This window comes from Haemaphysalis longicornis, unplaced genomic scaffold (assembly GCF_048455015.1).
Source record: "Haemaphysalis longicornis isolate Haplotype H1 unplaced genomic scaffold, Haemaphysalis longicornis Haplotype H1 scaffold_2, whole genome shotgun sequence".
Taxonomy (NCBI): domain Eukaryota; kingdom Metazoa; phylum Arthropoda; class Arachnida; order Ixodida; family Ixodidae; genus Haemaphysalis; species Haemaphysalis longicornis.
The window spans coordinates 230,933,556-230,945,513 of NW_027526295.1; positions in this window are offsets into that span (position 1 = coordinate 230,933,556).

An 11,958-nucleotide genomic window follows, 5' to 3' on the forward strand; every position below is an offset into this window, starting at 1 on the left:
CTAACGTTTGGCTTTGGGGTGTACGGCGCGAATCGGTACGTGCTGCGTGGTCATTTCGACATGGAGAAATCGGATAGACGCCGGCTTCATGACACGAGGGACCCAGGTTTGATTCCGGCCACGGGAAGTGTTTCCTTTCACTTCACCGACGACAATTCATCATCTTCGTTAGAGAAAGCTGGCTTTCCTGCAGGGTGTATTGGCGTACAGCGGCTCAGTGAGGACACTAAAGCTTCACCTTAAAAAAAGTAGAAAAATGTGGTTGCCTCTTCTTACAGGTGAACGACGCAATCAGAGATGAGGGTTACAAATCCCTCATATGTAATACAACAACGAAAATAGCCGCTCTCACATTGAACGCCAGGAGCAGTTATGGCCTTGTAATAGCGCGGATACAGCCGCTCCAGGAGTCCTGCGCAAGCCGGTCTTGTGCGCGGGTGCCAGGCCAGGCCATGCGTGCCGTCTCATGGACCACAAGCTGCGGACATGGTGTTATTGGCGCCGACAGCGTATACGGTCGAGGGAGCGCGTTCGGGCACGCGCTCGATCTGGGCTAACGCCCTCGCGTGATTTCTGTCGGCGCGGACGGGAGCGATCACAAACGGTGGGGAGCGCACGAGCTGCTTTGGTGGCGGGGACGGTTGAGCAAGCCGCACTGTCCGCCCTCATGGCTGCGGTTTTGTCCATTCAATTAACTCCCGCTCAAGCTCTGATCAAATTTCGCCCGCTCTCAGCGAACCTCGTGATGCTATCCCGCCGCACTCTCGACGACGGGGATGTGAGGGACATTCTGGCACACGCCATAGTTTTTCTCTAGAGCATACGCTCAAGAATAGTTCTCGTTTATATGTGAAGCATATCATCGCGAGCGCAGGACGGTTTTCTGCGTCAATTTTTGAACGTCATTTTTTGTTTATGCTTTTTTTAGTGATATGAGATTTGCCTGAGCTTTGGGACGCGCCACGTCTGACATTTGAGAAGTGGTTAAAAAGAAATAGTAGAACACACTACGTTGGTTTTCAACGATATGCGAAACATCACGCAGACTCACAACATCATCTGAGAAAAGAACGATCACCGCGAACTCCAGGTGACGCAATGTGTCCCTATATTTGTGATTTAAGCGTCACATGTAGTGATGCCTTATCTGTATTTACGTTAGGCACCCTCCTGAGAACTTTACCTATTGATGTCCCCTAGATAAGGCCACAAACCTCACATTTCTCAACAACAGAATGCCCCACCTGCATGTTATCTTTATCTCTCGGTTAACCGCTTTGAATTCCCTCTCATCCCCTCCACGCCTTTTTATTTCCCTGCTCACCTTGTTCTCTTTCCTGTCGTTAAGAGCACCATGGAGCCACCGCCAGGAAATTCCGAGCTGTTAGCGTAAGATTGTTTCCCGCTAAAATGTCTCAGACCGAGAGCTACTCGTTCCCGAAAACCGAATCTCTGAATAATTTGACTGGCACCCTCTTTTGTGAGGGCTCCGCCTCAATGCAGTCAGCCAAACATGAAGCACGCTTTACAGGAAGTGAAAACGCTGAAGGAACCTGTTCATGGGAGAGGGATTAATGAACCCAATCTCGCCCGACGAAATAACGCCAATGCGCAAGAAATATAACTCACCGTTTTAATCCGGGACAGCGAAAATTCCGGAGACAACTCGGCACGCCCTATGAGTTGTGAGCTCAAAAGCATGAATGTCCAGTTTAACGCCGTTCAGTGCTCCGTAGATTTTTCTTGCTTCAAATACTAGTTTCGGCATTGGCGGTAAGGTATCTGCAGTGTAGTGGTATGGACGGCCACTTTGCGCTATTGAAGAGGTTCCGGCCGCTAACTATGTAGTCGTTTAAGACTACACAGCGGTATTAACAGGCTGCCATGCAAAGCAACCTGCGCCGAGCGGTCACGCAGAGAGCGCTATGGGTCGCGCCAGAGCAAATGGAAGGTTGAGAAGCCGTTTTGCTGCTACAGACGCCGGATGGCGACTGCAACAGCAAAACGCAATCGGACATATAATGCTGTCGCATTAAAATGACAGGTGTAGAAACATAGGGCAAAATAAATTTTGGCATGGGAGAAACATTACAGTGAAGAAACCACTGCGCCGAATGCTGAATGGGAAGCAAGATTCTGTGCGTCCTTCGTTACCCACGACGCTATCTCTGATTCCCAGGAGGAAAACCATGTACTGTGTGGCCACCACTGGCGCTAGTTGATCCTCACTGTCCGACAGTCAAGATTGTGGCCGACTGACACTCGCCATTTCCATGCTGGCCACCCGCTGCCGCCATACTCTCCTGTTTGCTCACATTCACACTCACGACAGCGGCTTTTATGCGACTCCAGGTGCCTTTTGACATGCTCGAAGCTTGACGGCCCGACGCTTACTACACACGTGTTCATCCCTTACTTCATGTGCGCCGTCACCAGCACACACAGGGATACCGGAAACGTTAGGGATTGCGTCCCGACAACACTTTGTTCAAGAAAACTGAGAACTAAGACGAGTTGGTATATAATGCTACAAGAAAAAAAGCAGCAGTAAAAATTAGACGAAACGAGGAAGATGCATACACCTCTTCTTTCGTTTTCCTCTTCAGCACTGTTTCTTTTAGTAACATTTGTTCAAATTGTCAGATGTATGTTGCGAGGGAATCCTCTTCCCATTTGGATTCCCCGACCAGCCTGTCACCAAATTTTATTATATTGTGCCATCAGCGCGGTCAACGAGCGAAGCTTTGAAGCAAAACCCATGAAAATGTAAAACGTAAAACGAGACTCTTAACTCAATATGTTGCCAGTATCAGCGCTGCCAAGCGGAGATGGCATATTATCGTTACTCGCAAAGGCCAACTTATTTTTAATATAAGATTATACAGAACATAATTTTGGGAGAGCATGGTTGTAGGGGAATAATAGAGTTTCTTGCATGGTAGGTCGCTGAGTGGGCGTACTAGCGTAAGCTCTAGAGGAAAAACGTCTCGGGCTTTCGAACGGTAATAATGTGTTCGTTTCAATGGATAGAACGGTCACCCCATATGGCGACAGCATGCAGAAACTTTTTGTCAAGGCTTATTCCTCTGGGCTAATAAAGGGGAAAATGCTGGGCGGCAAATATTTTGGAGATGGTGGAGGAAAAATAGTTGTCGACTCTGAGGCATGATGGAGCTGCTAGTCTCACTTTTAAACACCTTATCAACTGTATGACCTTGTTCTATGCCTCTAACGTGCAAAGAATTACTTCCGCCCTCCTTTTCAGGATATACATAGACAATATAGTGATGAAGTCCGCTGGGGAAACGGCTTTGATTAAGAGTATCTGGGATTGTGTTGATATGCTACGGGGAATTAAAAATATGCTCTCACCCGTTTACTTTATTGCGTCAGCTGTGTGGAGGTGGTACTGTGGTGTACTGGGCGTCGTCTCTTGCTTCACGTCGCCGCATACCCGACAGCCGACGATTGAGGTGAGGCTCCCAGGTTAGCGAGCAAGGGCAGAATGGCGTGCCATAGGCTCATAGCAGCGTACAAAAAGGCGCGTTAGGTGGCGGAAAGGACGGGAATGGAGAGGCGTGGGACACGTCCGTTGCGCATTGGTGAGGGCGCGTTGCCAAATGTCTGTATAACGGGGACTGGCAGTCGGACATGTGTTGCAGATCAGCGTGGCGAGACAAATGCGGCGCTTGTTTGGCACGCTGACTGACAACTGCCACAATGCGGTAATATCGGCGAAGCGAGGATGTTGTAACCATTGTCTTCATATATGAATTCGGCGTCGTGGGAACAGTTTGCCTCCGTGAGAACTCAGGTAGACTGCCGTTATGAGAAGAGGGCTCTCCATGGCTGCGGTGAGCTGAACTTCGCTGTCTGTGGGATCAGTTTCATGACGAAGGACAAGTAATTGTGTTATCGTCATAGTAGGGGAGAATGGGTTTCGAGTTAGCAGGGAGAGTAAGTGTGCGTGTGCTAGCCGGTGGGCCTTCTCATTTGCATGGACGCCACAGCGTGCGTTATACTGAATGGAATCGGGAGTCGATAGGTTACCGCACTCCCGTAGTTTGAGAATTTCGTAGCGAATGACTTCGGTGACGATGCTGGGGAATTGTACATTGACGCATGCTAGATATGCTGTTCTCGCGTCCATGTACTGGTAACAGCGCAGAACGAAGCGTCACCTTTGCAGTTCTCCAGACGTAGTTAGAGATGTCTCGCAGTTCAGCTTGTTTACAGTAGCGTGGCTGCGGGCTGACCGCGGAGTCTGGAAGTTTGGTCGAACCGGGTCATCGCATACAAAGATCCAAGAGTGATGCTGTTTCGCTTGGGCCTATATTTTCAGCCGTAGTAGTGAGGTTCCTTGTTTACGGCTAGCCGCTTCCTGCCCATAGCGGCATGTTGCTCGCACGGACGAATGCGTCGCGTTATGAATGCTAGAGCCCTAACGTCACAGCCTAATCGGCAAAGAGTGCCATGGCTGGCCGTTCTTGCGTGAAAATATTTGCCACTCAAATAGATGAATGAATTGGTGTGCCTCGCCTCATGTCTCGAATTTTAACGCATATTAGTTACTGGTATCGCACCTCCCTGTGCCCTACCACTACAAAAAAGTCAATCCGTACACGCCAAAAATGACTCACAACGCGTCGCTCATCATATCAAAATTAGGAAGAGATGGACGGAGCAACTTTTATTGTATCCCTGTAAGGGGTTAGGAACAGGCGGGGTGACAGTCCCCGACCGCTCCCCAAGAATAGGGAAATCCAAGCTCACAATTAGCAAAACTTTTTTTGCACGAACTCTTAGAGGCCATATAATTTCCTAACAAGCAACAGTTTTGAGGCCATCTCTTACGCCATATTTTTTGAACGCGTAAAAACTACCTTTAGCTTTTCTGCATCTCTCAAAATCCTGCATTCCTTTTAATGATAGCTAAACTCATCGCATTCAACAGCGAACAGTTTCTAGGCTAACCCATGTTTATTTGCGTCCTTATTACGAGAAGAGGCGTCCTTTTTCTCCGCTCTCGGGCCTGTGTTCCCTCACATGCCATGGCTGACCGCACGTCTTCTTCTCTCACTCTATATGCGCACTCTCTCCCTTTAGCCACCTGTTTGCCTCCAGCGCTTCATATTTTGATATCAGGCGGCGTATATTGCCCCTAAAAATGCCTTCCTGACAATGTATTTGTGTTAAGGAATGAAGCCGACTTCAAGAAGACCACTGCAATTGTGGTCTTGTAAGGTGGCTTTTCACGTTGTGTGTTGCCCAGTGGAGCGTATACTCATAAAGGCAAAAATAGGCGAACTTCCCGCCAACGCGAAGGAAGGAAACCAACGACGACGATCGGGCAGCGATACCAAGCGGAAGCGCTATGTTCATTGGGACCCATAACATCGCGATGCGGAAAGCGCCAAGACGCCAGCGTGGCTGCAATACCGCTGAACACTTCTCCGACACGACGGCGTGGTTTTAGCAGGAGTTTGCGGCCAACAAATTCGGCGCCGCTTGATGGGTGTGTGATATTTCGCGGTTTCCCGGGGTTCTCAGTCCCGTTACCACGGAAGCGGCCAACAGCTCCGCTGGTCATACCCCTTCCGAGACTGGAATGACGTTGAATTTCTTTTAACACAAAAGTGTTTTATTCCTGGATACCGCAAGATTTGACTGACGTCATATCCGTCACAGAAATGACGCCAGTTCAACGAAGCAAGCGGCTTGTAAAGGGTGCACCCCTGCACACAGCGTCTTCTTGCGGGAAAGCAATCTTTAGTTCTAAAGGGTACGTTAAGTTTCAGTTTCAGTTTCAGTTTGTTATTCATTCCAAAAAAATAGTACAGTAATAGTATTATATAGACGAGGGTCCCAAAGTTAAAATTCTAGGGTTATACTTAGGGTAGTTCGTTTTCGGGTTTTGTATTTTAACACGAAACTGTTTTATGCCGGGATACACAAAGATTTCACCGACGTCATATCCGTCACGGAAATGACGCCAGTACACCTTTACCAAAGTGATTCACCAGCAGGACGTCGCTCGCCAAGCACACCCACAAGACAATCATGCTCAGCTGCAGATTTCGCTGCCCATTTCACGTACGTGTTTTACCGATTCCTATGACAGAGGAATCAGCCATAGTTTTTCATTTTTCTCCTTGATGATACCTAATGCTGTATATTTTGTATCCAACCTGTACTCTTCTATTAAAAGCCGTATACTTGTTACCATTTTCTTGCATGTGTACTCAGTGCTGTTTTTCGCAGAGCCACTCGAGTTTTGCTTTTGCCATTTTCCCCCTCTCCTACTGTAATACCCCATGGCAGAATGTAGGTGTTAGAAATAAACAATAGACTATCGGTACACGATGCAGTTGCTGTACGAACTTCAAATCAACGTTGAAGTGCAGATATAAGACTGAGGAGAGGGAGCCCCATAAGCGTATCTTGGTGAGAGCTCCATACCTTCGGCTTATAATCAGAAAAAATGGATGCAACTGAGCTAGAACTCCCTTGCTGGAACACCCTGGCAGGCAAACAGGAGTACATCTTAAAATCGAATCTGTCGCAGATATGACGGCCTTGTAATAAACGACGGCGTCCTACAAATACGAAACAGCAATTGTGTAGCGTTATACAATAGAAAAGAATAAATGCCGTGTTACAGGTAATAGGGTGTTGCGATCCACCCATTTCTAAAGCAGGCTATAATCAATATTATACCAATAGAAATAGATTAGTAGACAACAAGCGCGACCAGTGTCTCCGGTAATGCACTGCGTCGCTTCGCCCGAAAAGTGGGCACCATTTGCGCTGGCCCGCCTCAACGCTCAGAACAGATAGTGTTTCAAAGTGCGGATCCCGCGCGGAAATTGGGGCCACCGGTGTCGGAAGTGAGGCCCGGAAGCCGGAGGATGACGACACCGGAAGTGGGCTGCTGCGGCCGCAGCGCCGGTCCCGCACCTCCCAACCTTGACAGTACAGCTCGGAGGGGGAGCAGTGCCTTCACTCACGGCTATTTGTTCCCGATTCGAGCTTTAATTTTGCGCTAGAACGGGGCGGGTCGCTGGCGTTCGCTGCCTCCGTCATTCACTCGCTTTGAGAAGAGTAATGACCCATAGGGGCGGCCATTAGGCACTACTGGATGAACAGCTTTGTTATTTTCGCCATCGCCTTATTTATTTTTCTATATGTCATGCACAGAAGACACTAAAAACATATTTCTGGCGAATGGGGTGAGGATGACAATACCGTTTTCTGGTACGGCGACAAAAAAGGCTCTTATGAATGCATCATAAGGCTTGCTTAGATGCTCCCAAAGTGTTTTAAACAGAAATGCGGTAATTTGTTTTGTTTTCATGCAGGGCAATCCAATTTGATCTACCAGAAGAGCTATTTAGGCCGAGTTTTGCCCGTCCCTCAAACCAAAAAATCTCAAAGTCTCAAGAAACAAATGTGGTTAGGGAGGTCTCGAGAATTGAACCCGGGACGCCGTGAAACCGTCAACCTAACCACCGGGCCACCACCCCAAAGCAGCGGCGGGGAAAAAGAACATGTGCAGTCAATTAAAAAGAAAACAAAGAGATTCTCGTGGTCGGAATCGAACCCGGGTTTCTCGTACGTGTCATGAAACCGGTGTCTGACCGATTTAGCTATGACCTTTTTTTTCTTTATTACATGGGAGAATACGCTCAGAAGTGACAGTACGAGGAATACATGGTCAAGCAGACAAAATAATACACTAAAGTTATGAAAAGCAAATATACATCAAAATTCAGGCAAACACACACAAGCGTTCAAAAGAGGGAACCAGTCATGTGGTTGGTCAAGCGAATTATACACACTATGTACAAATGTAACAGTTTCTCCGAAATATGACTTTGTTGATCTTGGTGGCTCAGCATGCCTATCTCATCAGCGACATCATCACAGACTGTACAAACCAATCAACACAAACATGTCATAAGGTGGCTCACCAGGATAGTCGAATGGCAAAAATCGGATAGAGAAAGGCGTAATATCCATGTCTTTTCTGAGCGTTCGCTGTAAAATGTCCCAGAAAAAAACAGCCTCTCTTCAAACTACAAAACAGTGATCAGTTATCTCTGGTCGAGAACAGAGCCGACAGTCTGTCGACCAATCTATAAACAGACCCCGTCTTTCATCCAAGTTTTAACAGAGAGCGTGCCAGTGTGTAATTTAAAGAAAAATGTTTTAACACCTGGCCGAACACACATTTCATACACTCTATTGTGGACATACTGGTAGGACACTAGAGGTACGGAACACGATATAAAGATATGGGAAAAAGCCGAGAAACCAGGCATCAGGAAAAGACTCGCGCGAAGCAGTAAATATGTACTCAAGGCTAAGCCGAGCCTGTAAGAATCGAAACGTGTCATCCACTTCTTTGAGGAAATCCCGCGGGCTTCGGACGGCTTCCACAGACAGGGCAGACACAGCAATGTCAGGGAGAAAATGTGCAAGGCATTCCGGGCGCACAGCATTTCCTTTGGGTTCGTAGCGCGGGTGTTGGTTTTGGACTTGGTCGTGGTTTCTAGCGCGTGCTAACGCGGTCCACATTGGGAGGAATGTGAAAGCCTGCTGGCGAAACCATCCGCATAGCCGCGTTTACATGAATGCGACAAGTGGCGCATCGCATCGCATCGCATCGCATCAATTTTCTGGCGCATCGCATCCATGTAAACGGGGCTGCGCTAGGAAAGCGCGTCGCATTAATGCGCCAGAGAGGGGTAGATTGAGACGCGTAAGTCGACTTTCGAAGTGCATGTAAATGCTAGCGCATCGCATTAGGAATTATGTCGACAAGAAAAGTAAGCCCTGCAAACGCAGCTTTGCATTTAAAAACGTCTAAATGGAGTTTAGACGCCAGAAAATACGAGTCGTGAAAAAAGAACAAGAACCAGCCGCGCCGGAAGCTTTGGAAGTGCCAGAAACGCTGCTTTACCTTCGATGTGCGACACCGTATGGCGCCACCATCGCACCAGGAGTAATGCGCTACATGTAAACGCTAGCACATCGCATTACTCGTGATGCGCTAGGAATTGTGACGCGCGCTATCGCATTCTGTTGCATTCATGTAAACGCGGCTATGGAGACCTTTCAGCGGCAAGTTCGTAAATCCGTGTGAGGTGCAACAGCCGGGTCTCTGACGAAGGGAGAGGGGCCGCCAGCGTTGCTGTTACTCCAGATTTTCACCACTAGTGCGAGCTGCGCCAATTTTTTCAACCAAAACAACCCCGTTAAATTTTTTTACACATACGGTTTGCCCCAACCGTTCCAGGGGTAATGTCTGCGATAAGCAATGCTGACTTGCATGAATATTGTCATCTCGGAAAAGTCATTAGCTGATACATTCCTCTGTTTATAGGCACTGTTGTATCAGAAGCATTTTTGAAGCAGTGTGGTTTCTGTGAGTTAAAATCGGTTTCAAAAAGCGACACCTGTATAAACGCGGCGCAAAAACAAGAAACGAGTCACAAATCCAGCCAGCGTTCACAAATATATATTTTGCATGTAAAATAAAAGTTACGCCCTGAGACTATCAGCGCCGACATATCGGCAAAGAACAGAATATGAATACGAATGATGGCGGCCGTTGATTACGCGAACAGGTTCCGTGCTTTCAATGGCTGGAATGTCAAGTAAATGGAAAAGTAAAAGGAATATTCTCCAAATCCCTGACGTGCAAAGGAAAAAAAGGGGTGTGGAAACGCTAATGAGAGACGGAAAAGCCACTACGAATGTACGCGGAGATGTTTCAATGAACACAAAAAAGTAACCGTCATTCGTCGGGAACTTTCGTTGGAGGGTGCCGGCTTCGAAGCGTGTCAGGTGCTCCACCTCGGACTGCTGCAAAACGCTACGGTGGGCCAAGAATGATGTGGAGGAGTTAAGCAGAAGGAACTACTTTCTTTCTCAGGAACCTCCGTGGTATCTGTGTGCCACGCAGCCTGGCCCTATGTTTTATGGGGATATACTTTCTGGTGTTAAAAGGTGAACCTACCGAGGTATTAGCCTTCAGGCCTGAAAAGAAAATTGGGATTGAAGGGGGAACACCGACTATAATTTTGAGTCTTTTGATGAAAGCATAAAAAACAGCAATGCGGCCTGATTAAAACACATGGAACAGAATTTTCTTGCTGCAGGCCTCGGGCGCGGGTTGAGTACTTAGGTTTCTATTAAGACTGTGAGTATAGGTGTGGCTGTGATTTTTAAGGAGTTTCAGGTTCATAACTAGAGCGGAGTCTTTTTTATGCAGGTGGGCAGCTGTAGTTTTGTATTTTCCCTTGTTGCATTTTTTCTTCTTTTGTATACAAAGAAGTCACTAAATTTTTAATTCAGACGTTTTTACTTAATGCATACGAGCCGGCCATTTAGGCGAATCTAACTAACAGTGTACTCGCAGGGAAGCTCGTTGACGCTATGTACGTATATATAAAAAAAAACAGTCTGGACAGGAAAAATATTGCAGCGACCAGAAACCCGTCACCACGGCCGCTGGATCAGAGCGCACGCAAGGTGCGCCTTTCATCCAGCGGCCGTGCCGTCACAAACAACAACTAGTGACGTACTAGTGACGTAGTTGATGTAGTTGACGAACTAGTGACGTAGTTGACGTACCACGTAAACAACCCGTTGACGTACTGGTGTCATACCCATGGGTCACCTGCAGGGGTAACCGCTTGGTCACGTTTCCCACGAGCAAATCACGTGACCTGGGTGAGGGACGGGCAGTGAAAGAAAAAGGCGAGTAGTGGGTTAAGCGAAGAGAGTGGAGGAATGTAGGGGGATAAGGAAGAGGACGAAGGGTAAGGAGTACAGGAAGAGGGGAAGGGATAAAGACAGGAGGATGAATATGACTGTAGCGGAAGGGAGAAGGGAACACTGAGGGGAGAACTTGGAGATAGATGAGGAGGAGGAAGAGCAGGAGGAGGATCAGTGCCACCTAGAAGGATACTGAAGGAAAGGAATGATATGAGGGTAGGAGAAGCGGAAAATGGGAAGAGGATGGGAAGGGGGAGAGGGAGAAAGGGATGAAGAAGGGAGGGAATACGTTAGAGAAATATGGGTTAACGGGGAGGAAGGTGGGTTAGGGAATTGGAGGAGACGGAGCGGGAAGGGTAATAATCTAGAAGGAAGGAAATGGGAGGAGGGAGGAGAGGGGAAGAAAATGTGTGTAAAGACGGAGACGAAGAAGGGAAGGTTGGAAGAGAGGGGACAAAAATGGTGAGGGGAAGCTGCGGGAGAAGAGGGGGCAGGTGATGTGGAGGGGAGTGTGGGAATGTGGACGGGGAAAGGGGGAGTGAAATTGGGAGGGGTAGAGGAGTAAAGTATGAGGTGGGAGGGGGAGGAAAGGGGAGGGAAGTAACATGGCAGGGGTGGCAGGAGCGTTAGTGTCTTTCGACGACATTTGCAGCGAAGCGGGCAGGCACACAGGCCTGATTTTTCTGGCTGACCGTTACTGGGAACAGCGTTGCGGAGGTAGTCTGTGATGAGTGTCAGTGGCTGCAAGAACCGTAACAATGTGTGAAAGAATATGAGATTTTCTGTAATCGTGGCTGCTTGTTAGCTTCCTGTGCGGCTTCTAGTTGGCTCTCCTTGCTACCGCACTCCATGACACCCCATCGAGCGGGTTCTTTTGCATTTGACACCAAGAGGGTGCTTAGTTCGGGCATATAATATTTTGTTCAACCCCGATATGAATAATATAATATTGTCGCCTCGTACAGTACACCAAGTTACAGGTAGCTCTTAAGTTTGAAATGAGCAGATGATCGAAGCATTTGCCGTTAAGAGGGTGCGAAAAAAAAAAAAACGGTTCGAAAAGATCAGTGTTGTACACGTTCCTTTAAAATAGGAACGAAAGCTCGTTCCTCGTTTCTTCCCAATTTTGAAACGAGTTCCCGTTACAAGTTCCTTTACTGCGAAAGGAATGCATTC